General features: G+C 45.1%; 2 protein-coding genes across 3 annotated transcripts in view; both read left to right on the forward strand.

The window, feature by feature from the left end:
- The window catches only part of LOC131744510 (zinc finger protein 665-like), a 341,106-nt gene that overhangs the window by 25,704 nt on the left and 299,069 nt on the right, over positions 1-16,333 (forward strand). The window lies entirely within an intron of this gene.
- LOC131744559 (zinc finger protein 836-like) overlaps positions 4,836-16,333 on the forward strand; it is a 383,402-nt gene continuing 371,904 nt past the window's right edge. For both annotated transcript variants that reach the window (XM_067018898.1, XM_059044153.2), the window contains exon 1: positions 4,836-4,969. The gene's annotated coding sequence lies outside the window, so the exon portion shown is untranslated. The remainder of the gene's footprint in view (positions 4,970-16,333) is intronic.

A 16,333-nucleotide genomic window follows, 5' to 3' on the forward strand; every position in this document is an offset into this window, starting at 1 on the left:
TGGGTGTGACGGGGGCGCCAGGGAGGGCAAGGAAGTAGAGGGTCACGGGAGAAGGAGTCACACGTCCTCTGCTTTGGGGCATCTGACTTGCACGGCTGTACGTAAGCGACAGGGTGTGCTTGTCTCCGTGATGGAAAAACAGCCTGGATAAGGTAGGGGAGTGTATTCCACTGGCTCATCATTTCACCCCTGATGCAGACAAAACAAGCCTGGACTACAGTACATACCCCGTATGTAGTCAGCAAATTAACGAGAAGAACAGAGCGTGAAACTCGTACACCCTCCGGCGTGGTCTTCACTTCGGGGGACACATGTGTGCAGGGCTCCTTCGCCCTGGAAAGAGTGAGGAAGGAGCTGACCAGGAACAGCAGACGCGGGTCTAGCCAAGGGTCCTCCATCCAGACAATGCCCCTTACCCTCAACAAGGGCAAAGGGCAAGTGTAAGTTCAACCGGGACCGCAGTGAACTTAACCAAGGGGCAGTGCCTCAGGCTAAGCAAGACCCATTTCGGAAATAAAAGAGCCTAAATTCAGCAGAAAAAGGAGAGGCCTCCCGGCTGCCTAGACCCCTCGATGGACAAAAGTTCTTGGTTGTCTGCAATGACCTTGGCTTAAATATTCACAGCCTCAAATGCTGACTTGATTGGGTTTGTTGGGATTGTGTAAAGCAACAGTAGAAAGTAGAACAGCAGGAAGCTGGTGTCAGAACCGAACAGCAGAGGGGAAGCTGGAAGGCTTGAGGCGGGAAACATAGGCAAGGGGCAGACAAACCACTTTGTTCCTCAAGGCTCCTACTTGTGAAAGTAGCACCATTACTATTCTAGAGAAGACAACGGAAAAACACGCATAGAACCAATGTGCGTTTGTCAGAGAGACAAGCTGCTTTCCTCAATGGGCCCTCCTTAGCTTACTGCATTCTACTAATTGCTGAACGCTATTAAATATTGCTGAGGGTGGAAATGAAGTTCTCAGACCTCAGGTAATCTAGTTTTACTTTCTCTAGTGTTCATATTAAAGAGGATATTCCCCCCTACTAAATATCCATAGAAATAATGCAAAATCGATTATTCTTTAGGTCAGAATAATCCCAATGTCATCTGGAGACTATGTATTTTACAAGCTTCGTTATCCACACCTGAACATTCAGAAATAGAAAACAAAGAGCTAAAATGCCTTCCAATTTTTAAATAAAAAATAAACTTCCCAGGTACTTTCAGAATGAATGTATAGTGAATTTGAAATTAATTATATTTAGATATTGAGATGTAAATGATGAAGTGAACAAGTTTATCTCAAGTGTGGAATAGAATAACAATTATATAAAAAATACAACTTGACGAATTAAAGTTCATATTTTAAAGGCAAGACAAGAAAAACTTTTTCTCTACCCTTTGTCTTCCCTTCCCTCTAATGTGCGTTGTGCATCTGCATTATGCATTAACTAGACCTCCCCAAAGGCAGAAAAAAAAAAAAAAAGATAACATTCCTTTCTCAATCCTGTAAGGGGTCATGGTGACACAGCACCTGTGTTATAGATGCAGACATCTTTAGTGAACTTCATATACAATGTCAATCTATTATTTCCCTTAAAGATGACAGTTGGTTCAAAAAATAAGCAGAAGATCAAAAGACATTTCTTCAAAGAAGACATACAAATATCCAATAGGCACATGAAAAGATGCTCAATATCACTAATCATTAGAGAAATGCAAATCAAAACTACAATGAGGTATCACCTCACACTTGTCAGAATGGCCATCATCAAAAAGTCTACAAACAATAAATGAGGGAGAGAGTGTGGAGAAAATGGAACCCTCCTACACTGTTAGTGGGAATGTAAGTTGCAGCACACACTATGGAGAGAACAGTATGGAAGTTACTTTAGAAACTCAAAACAGAGTTACCATGTGAGCCTGCAATTCCGCTCCTGGGCACATAGCTGAAGAAAACTCTAATTCAAAAAGATACATGCACCCTAATGTTCATAGCAGCACTATTGACAATAGCCAAGACATGGAAGCAACCTGAGTGTCCATCAACAGATGAATAGATTAAGAAACTGTGGTATATATATATATACAATGGCATATTACGTGGCCATAAAAAAGAATGAAATAGCGCCATTTGCAGCAACGTGGATAGACCTAGAGATTATCATGTCAAGTGAAGTACGTCAGACACAGAAAGACAAATATATGATATCACTTATATGTGGAATCTAAAAAAATTGATATAAATGAACTTACTTATAAAACAGAAATAGACTCACAGACATAGAAAACAAATTTATGGTTACCACAAGGGAAAGGGGGGGTGGGAGGAATAAATTAGGAGCTTGGGGTTAATATATACACACGACTATATGTAATATAGATAAACAACAAGGACCTACTGCATAGCACAGGGAAGTATATTCAGTATCTTGTAATAACCTATAATGAAAAAGAATCTGAAAAAGAATATATATTATATATAAATATTATGTTATATGTGTGTGTATAACTGAATCACTTTGCTGTACACCTGAAACAACATTGTAAATTAACTATACTTCTATTTTTTTTTTTTTTTTTTGTGGTATGTGGGCCTCACTGTTGTGGCCTCTCCCGTTGCGGAGCACAGGCTCCGGACGCGCAGGCTCAGCGGCCATGGCTCACGGGCCCAGCCGCTCCGCGGCACGTGGGATCTTCCCGGACCGGGGCACGAACCCGTGTCCCCTGCATCGGCAGGCGGATTCTCAACCACTGCGCCACCAGGGAAGCCCTATACTTCTATTTTTTAAAATGGTTAAGAAAAAGAGATAACAATTGGTGCAGAACGTACTGGGTCTGACAATTTTGGGGGATAAGGGGTCGCACCTAGCGGGAGTTCGTAACTTAAATACTTATTTAGGACCTTATTAATGATAATAGCTATACTACTTGTATTCTGCCTATTTTACACGATTATTGTTTCTTGCATTACCAAATGTGTGACCGAGCCTCCAGTAAAAATAACAGTGACTATGTGACTTGAAACAGTTGACCAGATATCGTCCTGTGAGATCAGTGATTGTAATAGTGTAACTCTAGATATGAGAAGAAGCAACAAGAGGGAACCTGGACCATAACAGACTAGTCAGATATCTAGGCGGTCCGGAGGCTTTTGTCTACTGTTAACAGGGCTTAGTCCAGTTACAGCACATCGAGTAGCCCATCCACGAAATCCTCACCTGACCTGGGAACGAGCATTCTTAGCACCGTGGGACAAATTGGTCACGAAATGCCTCCCAAAACTTGGTTGAAATTAAGACCGAAAGGGAAGGGGTTGGAAAATAGAGAATGTTGCTCCCCATCCAGTTCTACAAGAAACAAGACATTAGGCACCGCAGTCACTGAACTACAGCCGCCCTGACAGGACTTCAGGGCGAAGGTCTGGGTGAGGCACTGTGTTCTCTGCTCTGGGAAAACTCGCAGAACTGGCCCACAGATAGATAGTTTTAGGAGACAGTTTTATGAACCCAGTTTCCTGCATCTTCCCATAGTTAAAAAAGCACTAAAACCATGAACTAAAGCAGCTGTTTCTCACCAACAGCAGTACCCTTCTTCCAGTACGTGTGCTTGTATTGCACTCTATCTCTTCCCCCGAATCACATATATACTGGCCTTCACCCTTACCTCTTCTAAACAGTCCTCAGAGCTCTCCCGGGTTATGTCTCCCGGGTTATGGTCCTCAGATTGGCTTAAATAAAATATTCCATTTCTTCCATTTCTGCCTTAGGTTGAATATTGATTTTTTTTTTTTGTCGACAACAAATTTATACAGTTCATAAAAAACTTTTGCTCTTTTTTAAAAGCAAAGATTAGGGACCTAAACTGTCACTGCTTAGCCCTCCACTCCGCACATCCAGGTCTTGTCCCCATCAGAGTCTCTGGAACTGAACACAGTTGAATTTGGCCTCCTGGGTGAATGGAAACTAGAAACAAAATGCTGTTCACAGCGTTTTGGTATTAAAGAGCCCATTCTACCCAGGGAGAGTTTTGCATTTCATATTCTAGCTTGTAATCCCTACAGAGAGAACTCCAGTTGCTGTTTATTTAAACTGCTTAAATTAATTCTAACTGCAGGAAATGTTCTTGGATCCAAACACCACCCCACATCAATCCCTCACTGATATCCGAGTTCTCTCAGTTCAGGACGGGCGTTCAACCCTCTGGCAGAAATAGGTCCTGACTTAAACCGTTTTCAGCTTGTTAAAAAGAAAATATCTTAATTTCCAAAAGAAGTGGCCCACACAACTGTAATCTTTTACTGTAAAACTATTAAAGACAATAACTTAAACTAAGCTGGAAGCAATGCTACCTCACACGACACAGAGACCCTCAAGCATGTGTAAACTTGGAAAAGAGCTTGAGAGGGAAACTAAAAGACGCGCAGACCACGCCCCTAGCCGGCCGCGCCCCTCCCTCTCGCAGTCGCTGCGCAGGCCTGGGCTCCTCACGCCCCGCCCGTTGCTGGTGGTGCTCCGCTCAGGTCCAGCCCGTAGCCCGTATGCGCACGCGCAGTTTCTTTCAGACCGGGAAGCGAGTAGTGTGGAGGAAAAGGTCACGCTGGGAGCTGTGAGTTAACATTGTTTTTCTAGCTTAAGCCTGCGCCTCGCAGTCCCCTCTCCAGACAGACACTTAAAATGAGCAGTTTCGAGGCAAGGGGAACCACTCCTCCTTCCCCATCACCGGCCCTGCAGCCCGGCGTTCCCTGCACGGAACTCGGCTCCCTCCTCGCCCCGCCCCTCGCCGATAGCACCCAGGCCCCGCCCCGGAAGCCCCGCCGGAGACTCTGCGCGCGCAGCTTCTTATGGACCGTGTAGTGTAAATCTGTGCTGCGCGGTCTCGCTGACTGCACCCTCAGGGTCTCGGGAGTCACTACGGACCTGAACTCCCAGCAGCCGGCCCTCCGACCCAGTAAATCGAGACAAAACCGTTACAGGTCGGGTATGTTTTCCTTTGGGTTTGAAAAATCGTTCTGAGGCAGGTCCCGGTGCCCTTGGCTTTTCTACCTTCGGTCCAGGTAGACACCTCCATTCGCGACATTTTCCTGCTTTAAATCCTTTACTACCTCCGCCTTCCCCTATAAAGCCTTCTTCCGCGAGGTGGATTCGCGCCCCCCAGCCTCGCCCCTCGGCCCCTGGAGGGCAGCGCCGGCCGCCCCGCTCCCGACAGCCCGCGCGCGTCCTCTCCTCGGTCCTGGGGTTCTACAGAGCCCGCCCCTCTCCTGAGACCCCCTCTCTCCCCGCCCCTCTGTCCTTGCGTCTCCTCGGGCCGGTGTTTCTGCTCCGCAGGCCTCCCCTTCGTAGTCAGCCCTTCCCCTCACCCGGCGTAGGGAGAGGTGACCTGGGCCAGCCGTGTGACACCACCTCCATTGGAAAATGGTCCCTGCCTGTACGCGGGCATCTTATTCAGTCGCCATCACCGTAAATATGGGGGCGAGGGGGTTCAGGAGAAGCTGAGACAGAGCGACCGAGAGAAATAGAAAAACTGAGATGAGGAAAGAGTGGGGGAGAACCGATGGAGAACATAGAGGGTGGCCGAGGACTTGTAAAGAGACGGAAAATGAAAGTGATTAAGCCGTGATTGTAGCAGGTGGCTAAAATAGAGAAGTCAGTTAAAAAGCCGGATCTCCAGCGATTGGAGAGCAACACAGAGACACGGGCTCTGGATCAGCGGTAGGAGGGGGAACAACAGTGATGAGGCTCTTCACACACGGAATTGGGGGAGAGAATAAAAGAGTTGGAACCTTGGCCTTCAGAGCAGCTTGGTGCAGGGAGAGACAAGAGGACTAGTGACTAAAAGAGCAGAGGAAGAGAGAGAGAGAGAGAGCAGGAAAGAAGCATCCCCACGGGGTGCTGTAGAGAGTTGGGAGGAAGGGAGTGTAACGGAGGGAAGCGAAACCACACACCTCAGATTGGGACTCGAACCCACTGTCTTTTAATTAACATCGCACACCTGGTCTCAGGACGTAATGAAGCTCAGGTTCTTTACATCTCAGCGTAGAAGGAATTCAGCGAGAGGCCAAGTGGTAGGTAAGAAGTAGATTATCGAGAGAGATACACACTCCATAGACAGAATGTAGACCCTCAGAAGGCGAGAGGCCCTGGGATATGCACATTCCAGACAGAATGCAGTCCGTCTCAGAAGGTGAGAGCGGCCCCCAAATATGGCGTGGTTAGTTTTTAGGGGCTGAGTAATTTCATAGTCTAATGAGTGGGAGGGTTATTCCAACTATTAAGGGGAGAGGCGGAGATTTCCAGGAATTGGGCAACTGCCCATTTTTGGGCCTTTTATGGTTGGCCTCGGAACTGTCATGGCGCCTGTGGGTGTGTCGTTTAGCTAATGTATTACAATGGGCGTATAACGAGGCTCAGTGGCCTGATCGGTTATAACCAGTTTTTGTCGTATTCTCAACAGCTGTGTCATTCTTCTAGCGGTTGCGCCGTGTCCCCTTCCGTCCTGTCTCAGAAAAGGTGTAACCGAGAGGACAGAGAGGGAGGAGGAGTGGGGGAAGAAAGAAGCAGAAATAATGGACAGGGGGAGCAGTCTGGTTGGGGAGAAAGAGCAACAAGAGGGGAAACGGTCGCAGAGCGGGGCAGGCCGGGTGGGAGGGAGGAAATGGAGAGGCGGGCGGGAACAGCAGGAGAGCGGAGGGAGCAAGAAAGAGAAACAATGAAATGGAAATACCTAGTAGTGCAGGTGGAGAGGGGAAACTGGATTCGGATGGGTGGTGAGTTGTTTGGATGTGGATGATTAAGTTGTGATAATACTGATTTGTGTCTTTAGAATCTAATACATTTAAAATTTGTTTAAACTGGGGTTTCCCTGGTGGTCCAGTGGTTAAGACTGCGTGCTTCCACTGCAGGGGGCACAGGTTCGATCCCTCGTTGGGGAACTAAGATCCTGCATACGGCACGGTGCGGCCAAAAAAACAAAACAAAAATTTTTTTGTTTAAATTATGCGGATGAGGATGGGAGTTGCAAAGCTGCTGTCTACACGGCTTGTGCATTTTGTAATTACTTGTATGCGAAGATAACATTTGCCCACCTTGTTCAGCGGGGGGGCAGTGACTTGATTCACTCAGTTGTGGGTCACCCCCTTCCCTTTTCCTGACGTGGAGCAGAGGAGTAGGGAGAGGACACGTGGGACAAGAAATGACGGAATCTGTCACTACATGGTGCCTTTGTAAAGGAACAATTGGAAGTGTTGTTTTTTGTGTGATGGCTTTATGTTTTCTTTTCTTTTTTTTTTTTTTTTTTTTTTTTGCGGTACGCGGGCCTCTCACTGTTGTGGCCTCTCCCGTTGCAGAGCACAGGCTCCGGACGCGCAGGCTCAGCGGCCACGGCTCACGGGCCCAGCCGCTCCGCGGCACGTGGGATCCTCCCGGACCGGGGCACGAACCCGCTTGCCCTGCATCGGCAGGCGGACTCTCAACCACTGCGCCACCAGGGAAGCCCGGATTTACGTTTTCTTTATTGTTTCTTTACATAGCTTGGAATAAATTTTAGTATGTACAATTTGAACTTTCCTGTAAATGTTAACTTCTGGAATAAGCTTTGGTGGCCTTCTGTAATCAACTCGTGTACTGCTTTTCTAAATATGACATAATCTCAATTTTTTTAAACTGTGACACCAGAATTTTTAGATTTAAAAATAATTCGCGGGCTTCCCTGGTGTTGCAGTTGTTAAGAATCCGCCTGCCGATGCAGGGGACTTGGGTTCGATCCCCGGTCTGGGAGGGTCCCACGTGCCGCGGAGCAACTAAGCCCGTGCGCCACAACTACTGAGCCTGCGCTCTACAGCCTGAGAGCCACAACTATTGAAGCCGTCATGGCTAGAGCCCGTGCTCCGCAACAAGAGAAGCCACTGCAGTGAGAAGACCCCGCTCGCCGCAGCTAGAGAAAGCCCGCGCGCAGCAATGAAGACCCAACGCAGCCAAAAATAAATAAATAAATAATTTTAAAAAATTTCACAAAATATTTCTTTTTAAAATGCTTCACGTTTATTCGAGGCCTGCCTGCTTTCTCTTCATCAAGTTATATATTGGAAATGTTCTTTGGTAACTAGTAAATAATTTGACTATTTTGATAAGGACTTGGAAAGATTCTATTAACAGTTAAAACTTAGTTTAACCAGTTAGCTTAATAATAATACACTGCCTTCCTCTGTATGTGATCTATGAACACCGTGAGCTGTGAGGTGACATGAAGATGTTTCCCTCAGGTCCCTCTTGACTGTCACTGCAGTTGAGGAAGGATGGGCTGGATCGACTTGGAAGCTTCCAGCAGAGCCCCTCTGTTCATGATGAAGAAGTTTGCTCAGAGCTCATTTCTAAGCTGACCCCTTGCTGTGTTTTCCACAGCTATGTTTTTGCAATTCTGTATTTTTAAAGTATTTTACTGTGATTTTTCTGGAAAAGAAGAATTAAATGCTTGGTATCAGTGTGACCAGACCTTGAAAGAAGTCTCCTTTGCTCAGACATGAAAGATGGTCCCAGTGTTTTAAATGGAACGGGCGTTTGCAGAAATTCTCAGTCTGACAATCCCAGCATCCCCGGCGTTTCTGATTCTTGTGTCTCCCCTGCCTCTTCCAGCTGTGATTGCTGCCTTTGACGTGCCTTGTAATTTTTCTCGTGACAGACTCGACGCACTGGGTAAAAGCAGCTGCTGTAAATAGGCCTTTAGTAATGTGATGGCGGGGTGTGGGGGGATGGGACGCGTTCAGAGCTCAGCCTTTTAGTGAGCCTGTAACTCTGCACTGTGAGCTGCATATATAATTCTCATTCTCCCTTCCTTTTGTGGGACAGGATGACTAGTACGGTCTGCAGTCGGCTGTTTCCCTCCCAGCAAGTCAGTTAGGTTCCAAACCCCAGCAGGTAAGGCTATGGTTAAATAGTCTTACCTGTGGGCGGGCCTTTTTTTAAAAGAACAGCATGCTCAGCTGTATTTCAAAATAGTTGCTTTTTCTCTGTCCCCGCTGGAGGCTCCAGAGTCTTTTTCTCCAGTATTTACTCGGAGAACTTGGTTGAGCTCCTGCAGGTGAGACTCACGGTTGCGTGGAGGGGCCCACCTGTGACTGGGTCCCTTGGAGTTTTTACTTCTTGGACTTGTCTGCTCTGAGCCTCCAGCAATTTGTTAATTACAGTTCAGGTTTTTTTTCTTGTTTTACTCTGGGACCGGGTTCTGGTGGAGTTTCAACTCATGAGTTTCCACTCCGGTTAAGTTGTGATTCTTTTTGTCTGCCTCTCTGTCTCTCCAATTTTCGGTTCATCTGACAATTGTTTTTGGCTCTGTGACCTTACTTTTCTTAAAGTTGTTGATTTTTTAGTTCGTTCAGCCTTGTGGTTAGAACAGAGTTGCAATTTCCAGTCTCCTTTCAAGCAGATTCAAGACACATGGGAAAATTTTAATTTTTGTAGATATCTAGGACGCTTAATAGATTACTTTGTATTTTGTCTTTAGTATGGGATATTTAGTATTTCAAAAGGTAAAGATGAGAATGTGGTTTATCCTTGTTATAAAGCACTGAGGTTTCTCCATTAAAAATTTATATGTGCTTTCATGTAAATTTTTCAGCCTATGTGAATTGTGTGCTCTATTTAAAATATTTTAAATAATATTTCATTTTACCAGACTTAAGATTTTATTCATTAAACATTTTCATGGACCTGTTCTGAGTAGAAACTGTTACTAGTGCTGGTTAAAATACAGTTTGAAGATAACTTGGCATGTCTTCATGGAGTTTCCAGGGAGTTTTTTATTTAAATAATTTATTTTTTTTATTTGTAAAATTTCCATTTTGTTGTTCTTATAAAATTTTGTATTTCTTTAAAATTTCTACCTTTTTTATTTATTTCAAGTATGTTTCTTTGCCACATAGAGCAGTTTTATCATAGCTGCTTTTCACATTTTTATCGGATAATTTTATCATCTGAGTCATCCCAGAATCAAGTCATCCCAGTTACCTTTTCCCTTGAGAATGACTCCTGTTTTCCTCAGTTTGGGTATGTTAAGTGTTGTTTTATTATTATTATTTCATGGATGTTGTGAGCTCTGCAGACTCTGGGTTTTGTTATAATCCTCTGAAGAATGTTGATGGTTTGTTTCTGTAGGAGATGGAGTTTATTTTGTTCAGACTGCCAGTTGTGTTTAACCTTTCGTTGCAGTGGCTCAAGTCTCAGGTGTTTTCTCAAAACCTTGGTCATGCTGATTTTGGCCTGTCTCCTTTGAACCTGTTAGGTTCAGGGATTAGGCTGAGGTTAGGCTGAGATTTTGCAAGTGGTTCAAATGTCAGCTGAGTGCTCAAAATTGTTGCGGTGCTGATTTGGGTTTGTGCAAAGCACGTGTGGTTCACATGTTAGGCTGGGAGTTTTATGGGCGTCTGCACAGAAATGCTGGTGCCTCTTTTCAAGCTTCCTCTCCTCTAGGATTTTCTTCCCATACTCTGGTGTAACTAACTGACTTTGTTCCATTGTTTCCTGGCCAGAAATATCCAAATTTTCTGTCGGAGCTTTAGCTGCACGTGCTACGTGCCACTGTGCAAACGCTTGGTGCGAACCCATGCAACGAGGCTGCTTCTCCAACTTTTGGCTCATTCCCATCACCTCTCTGCTCTTGTTTACCTTCCAGAGTCCTCAAGTAATGTTTGTTTTCTTTTGTAATGTATCCAAGTTTACTGTTGTAATTAGTGAGAGGGATGGGTGCCGGGGCTTTGATCTCAGAGGCAGTATTTTATTAAATACATATTTCCCTTGACAGTGAGACATTAAAGGAGTTGCCGCCCGCATTTTGAAAAGTAGTATGTTTGTAGCATTTCTGAAGGTGTGTCTGGTGAGTCCCTGAACGGTATAGGCTTCTGAACCAGTATTGGATTCAGCACTAAACTGAACCCACACGGTAATTAATTGTCACCAGTTAGGTAAGCATGCTTTATGGCTGCCCAGCTGCTTGGCAAGAAAATGAGATTGGGAAATGAACTTCCACCTTTGCTGTTTAAAATCAGCCACATCCATTATGTTTGAACTTGAGCATCGGCTCTCTCTTCTGAAAATTGAACAAACACACCTGTCTTGGTAAGCTGCCAGATTTAAACACCAAAAAGGTTTCTGATAAAGTAAACATTTAAACACAAATACTATTGCTGCTACAGCTCTATCAGGAACTCACATGCAACTCATTTTTAAACTGGAAAATAATTTCATTCCAATTGTACACGCTTTTATGCGTTAGTAGCTTATTGCTAAGAGGGGACAAAAGATAATAGTTATCTATTAGTTGAGTGCTTAATCTTTATCTGGTAACTGCCACAGTCAAATCCAAATTAATGATTAGATTTCCAAAGAAAATGTTTTTATTTCCTTGCTGATGGCAGTCAGTCTGGCATCCTATATATGGACCCTGTTGTTAAACATTTTGAGCCAGGAAAATATTTTAAAACACACAGCAGTAGAACTTACTATTGATTGAATTATTCGTATATATTCCCAAGATGAAGATGGGAAGAAAATCATGGCATCAATAAATAAATACAGGATACAATTCTATTTTAGTAATCCTCTGAAGATCATCCTGCAAGTCTGTAAACATTTTCTTATTAATTCTCTCTTTATTTGTATGTTATATCCCTTGTGTTGGGTAAGTGGGTGTGTAATTGATTTTAATTTAATGTTATAACACCACGTTGACTTCTCTATTTTTCTCATTCTGAGAACTTTATTTTTGTTATAGTTTCTTGAAACTCATGGTCTGAAATTGAATACATTGTGTATACAAGTTTTTATAATTGTTAGAATCAAAATGGCATTTGCCATTTTATAAATTACCTAGAATGCTGAAATAGAGAAGTTGTCTTTTTTCTATGAAAATGACACTATTTTCATAAAATAAACTTCAAAAATAGATTTAATAGTTACATATAAAAGCAAATTGAGAGTAAGATGTTTCTAACTTTTTTTTTTTTGCGGTACGCGGGCCTCTCACTGTTGTGGCCCCTCCCATTGCGGAGCACAGGCTCCGGACGCGCGGGCTCAGCGGCCACGGCTCACGGGCCCAGCCGCTCCGCGGCACGTGGGATCTTCCCGGACCGGGGCACGAACCCGCGTCCCCTGCATCGGCAGGCGGACTCCCAACCACTGCGCCACCAGGGAAGCCCCAGATGTTTCTAACTTTTGACCTTTTGACGAATTCTTTTCTTCCAAAAATATTGCTGTTGATTATTTCATAAAGAAAATAAATAGTATTAAGAGGAAAGTATTTTCATGTAGAAAAATAACTAGGTCTCTAGGCTCCTGTATGAGGTTGCTAGGGCTGCTGTAACAAAGTTCCACAAACTGAGTCTCTTAAACAACAGAAATTTATTGCATTACAGTTGAGGAGACGAGAAATCAGAGATCAGGGTGTCAGCCTGGTTGGTCCCTTCTGAGATCTGCGAGGGACACTGTTACTTTACTGTCTCCCAGCTTCTGGTGGTTTCCTGATGATCACTGTCATTCCTTGGCATAGATATTTTTCTGCCTAAGAAGAATCTTCATCTTCACATGGCATTTTCTCTGTGTGTGTGTCTGTGTCCAAATTTCCTTTTCTTATAAGGATACCAGTCATATTGGATTAGCATAGTCACTAATGACCTCATTTAAACTTGATCATCTCTATGAAGACCTGTCTCCAAGGTCACATTCTGAGATACTAGGAGTTTGGACTCCCACATGTCTTTTCTGAGGAGAAACAGTTCAACCCGTAATAGCATCCCAAATCAGGAAATGATTGGAGCTGGAGATTGATTTATTAATCATTCCCTTGCTTTTGCATGTTTATGTAATTTCCAAGAATATAACAACCCACTTCTGTTTGTTTCTTTCTCTTCAATTCCTGCCTGTTTTAGGGAGAAGAAATATACTGATGAAAATTTAATAAAGCAAATTATTTAATTCTGTAAGGGCTTATTTCAGTATAACAATAACTCATTCATTTTCTCTTTCATTCAAATAACTATTTTTGAGTACGCTGGGAAAACAGACTTTCGTTTCATTAGCAAGAATTCAAAGGGTTCTACCCTCTTGTGGGCTGAGTGTCTCTGGACTTGTGCAAATTAAGAAATTGTTGTCTAAGCATTAGAAAAAAAAGCAAGCTGGAATTTTCTAATTGCTGCACTTCTCCAAGAAAATGTTCCCTTTCATTATTGTGATTAAATAAATAGATAAATGGGACAGATGGTAAGGACAAGCTGTGCCCACTGGCCCTTCAGGTGACCTTTTCAGGATTCAGTTCCACCTGGTCTGTTGTGTAAACTCAGACCTTCTCAGAAATGTCTCCCCTCTGGGCCTCAGGGAGATGAGCTGAGATGACAGACTAGACCAGAAGCTCTCGGCCTGAGCAGCACCGACCCCTGAAAGGATTGGCCACATTGGGTGTGTGTCCGTGTGTGGCGGTTCTTGGAAAGAGTGTGCAGTTGTAATTGGAATTTTTTAAATGGGTCCCAGGCCTCCCAGAATGAAAAACAAACAAGTGTTAGGACGGAGGCAGGAAGCTAGGCTCCGAGTCAGAGAGCCCGCAGTCAGTCATCCTTCTCTGCATTAAGTGTAAACCTAAAGGGAGTTGATGTCGGTGCTGGCCCTCAGGCTTCCAGTGGCCTCCATTCGTCTCAGGACAAAATCCCGACTCCTCCCTGTGGCTACACAGCCCTGTGTCATCCTCAGGGCCCTGCCGGGGTCTCCGGCCTCATCCTGGGCGCTGACCCTTTCTCATGGTTCACTGTGCCCCGGGCACGTTCACCTCTTCTCTGTTTCCAAACACCAACACCTTTTCTGTGTCAGATCTTAGATCCTGTTCTTACCTTTGGCCTTTAAGACACCATGGCTCAGGCCCTTGTCCTCCTTCAGGTCTAGGCTCACAGAGGGCTCCCCGTCCCCTCCTGACAATCTCTGTCACGTTACCCAGGTTTCACTGCCTCTGTATCAATTGTCATTGACATAACATTGATTATTTAGAGCCTTTCCTGTTTTCCCTCCATTGAGGTGCACACAGCGTTCCTCTTTTTCCCAGGATGAGGACAGTGCGTCACTCTGAGGGTGTGTTTAGATGCTGGGACTGTGGGTTGGGCTGAGTAATCCTCAGGGGAGACCAAGGGGCTTGAACAAGTGATGAAGACGGTTTGCATATTTGTTCTGGAAATTTGAACTTTAAGAAAAAAATTATTTTCCACCGTGTTTCATCGTAGGATATTGAGCATAGTTCCCTGTGCTCTACAGTAGGACCTTATTGTTTATCCATTCTGTATATAAAAGCTACATCTCACCCAACCTCCCACTCCGTCCCTCCCCTAATCCCCTCCACCTTGGCAGCCGCAAGTCTGTTCTCTATGTCCATGAGTCTGTTTTTGTAGATAGGTTCATTTGTGTCATGTTTTAGATTCCACATATAAGTGATATCATATGGCATTTATCTTTGTCTTTCTGATTTACTTCACTTTGTATGATCATCTCTAGTTGCAACCATGTTGCTGCAGATGGCATTACTGTGTTCTTTTTTATGGCTGTGTAATATTCCTGTGTGTGTGTGTGTGTGTGTGTGTGTGTGTGTGTGTGTGTGTATACATATATATATACGTATCTCCCATCTTCTTTATCCATTCATCTGTCGGTGGACATTTAGGTTGCTTCCATGTCTTGGCTATAGTGAATAGTGCTGCTATGAACATAGAGGTGCCTGTATCTTTTTGAATCATAGTTTTGTCTGGATATGTGCCCAGGGATGGGAAAGCTGGGTCAGATGGTAATTCTATTTGGAAATTTCAACTTTAATTGATCCTTACCCGCTGTGGCTGCTTAATCACTCAAAATAAGAACAAGACGATTTAGGGAACCCTAGTAAGCACTTGAGACTGGTACCCGCAGGCAGCGTGCCCAGGTGTCCGCACGTGTGGTCTGCTGCGTCATCGATCCACCGTACTTCTCAGGTCTTCCAGGCTCGAAACATCCAGAGACCAGTCGCCGCCTTGACAGGAGGTTTTTGCCTTCCAGCAGGTCATCTGTTCAGAGTCAGGGAGGCTGATTTCACTGCGGTAAAGGTAGGCAGAAAGTCAGGAACGTGTGGGGGCGTGAAGGAGGCCCCGGGTGAAGAGCTGGGGTGTCTCCTAATTAGCTGTGCGTGGGGAGATCAGGACACAGTGAGACCTGGGGGCCCTCTCTCTCGGTGACTTCCTCACTGAACTCAGTAGCCTTTGTAACTGGACCCTATATCGTCCCCAGTTGCTGGCAATTTTTCCCGGGAGGGCCAACTTCTCGACACTCGTACGGAATAGCTAGCATCCTTTGGGTGGCAGCATTCCTACTGTGATGTCTGTGCCCGGAAGCCTCTGCCTTTTAGCCCTCTTTGCACAGTCATGCCCTTAGGACAGGTAGTGAAATGGGGGAGAGTGGAGGGGTCTGCAGGAGGGATACGGCAGCAGGTGTGGCCAAACAGAAGAGCCCAACGAATGCTGCGTGCTCCTGTTCCTCGTGGGATCCGTGGGTGTGTGGAATGTCGGGAAGGCATGTCTCAGTTCTGGCTGCAGCATCTGCAAGTGGGTTTATGGGTGGTTGTGGGCCGCATGGAATGGTTTGGGGTGCCCTAGTGTCAACTCGGGTTGCCTGGGACACACGTGCCGAAACGGCTTTGCATGCACTGGTTTCAATTGGGTATGTCATGGTCACACCTGAGGAGGAGTGTAGGAGTGGAATTAGGCAGAGGGAAATGATATCGTGCAGTGATGGAAGAACCAAGGCCTGAGCTGCGCCCACGGGGAGCTGTGGGTGCGGGAGGATGGGTGCCTTGGTCCCGAGGTGCTGGATCTAGAGGGTGCCCCCCAGCACCCACTCCACACGCTGACTTTTGTTGGGTTTTTTGGGGGGCAAGCATCATCATCATGCAACCCATGGAGTAATATAGGGAGAGTCTCAGAAATCACTTTCTGGGTTGCTTTTGGTATTTTTGAGTATTTTGGGTTGCAAGTGAAGAAAGTTTTAGATGCACTTTGAAAGATACAAAAGAGAAGTTGGAGTGTTTCCTTGGAAGACGTGTGTTCTCACTGGGGCATGTGCATCGTTGGAGACATCTTCCTTTTATTATTAGATTTGGAGATGACATCGTTTGGGCTAGGGGCACTGTGAATTAAAATATTAGTGTCCTGGAACTTCCCTGGTTCCAAGGCACAGTGGTTCAGAATCCGCCTGCCAATGCAGGGGACATGGGTTCGAGCCCTGGTCCGGGAAGATCCCACGTGCTGCGGAGCAACTAAGCCCACGTGCCACAACTGCGGAAGCCTGCGCACCT

Source organism: Kogia breviceps, chromosome 18 (genome assembly GCF_026419965.1).
Source record: "Kogia breviceps isolate mKogBre1 chromosome 18, mKogBre1 haplotype 1, whole genome shotgun sequence".
In the NCBI taxonomy this organism is placed as follows: domain Eukaryota; kingdom Metazoa; phylum Chordata; class Mammalia; order Artiodactyla; family Physeteridae; genus Kogia; species Kogia breviceps.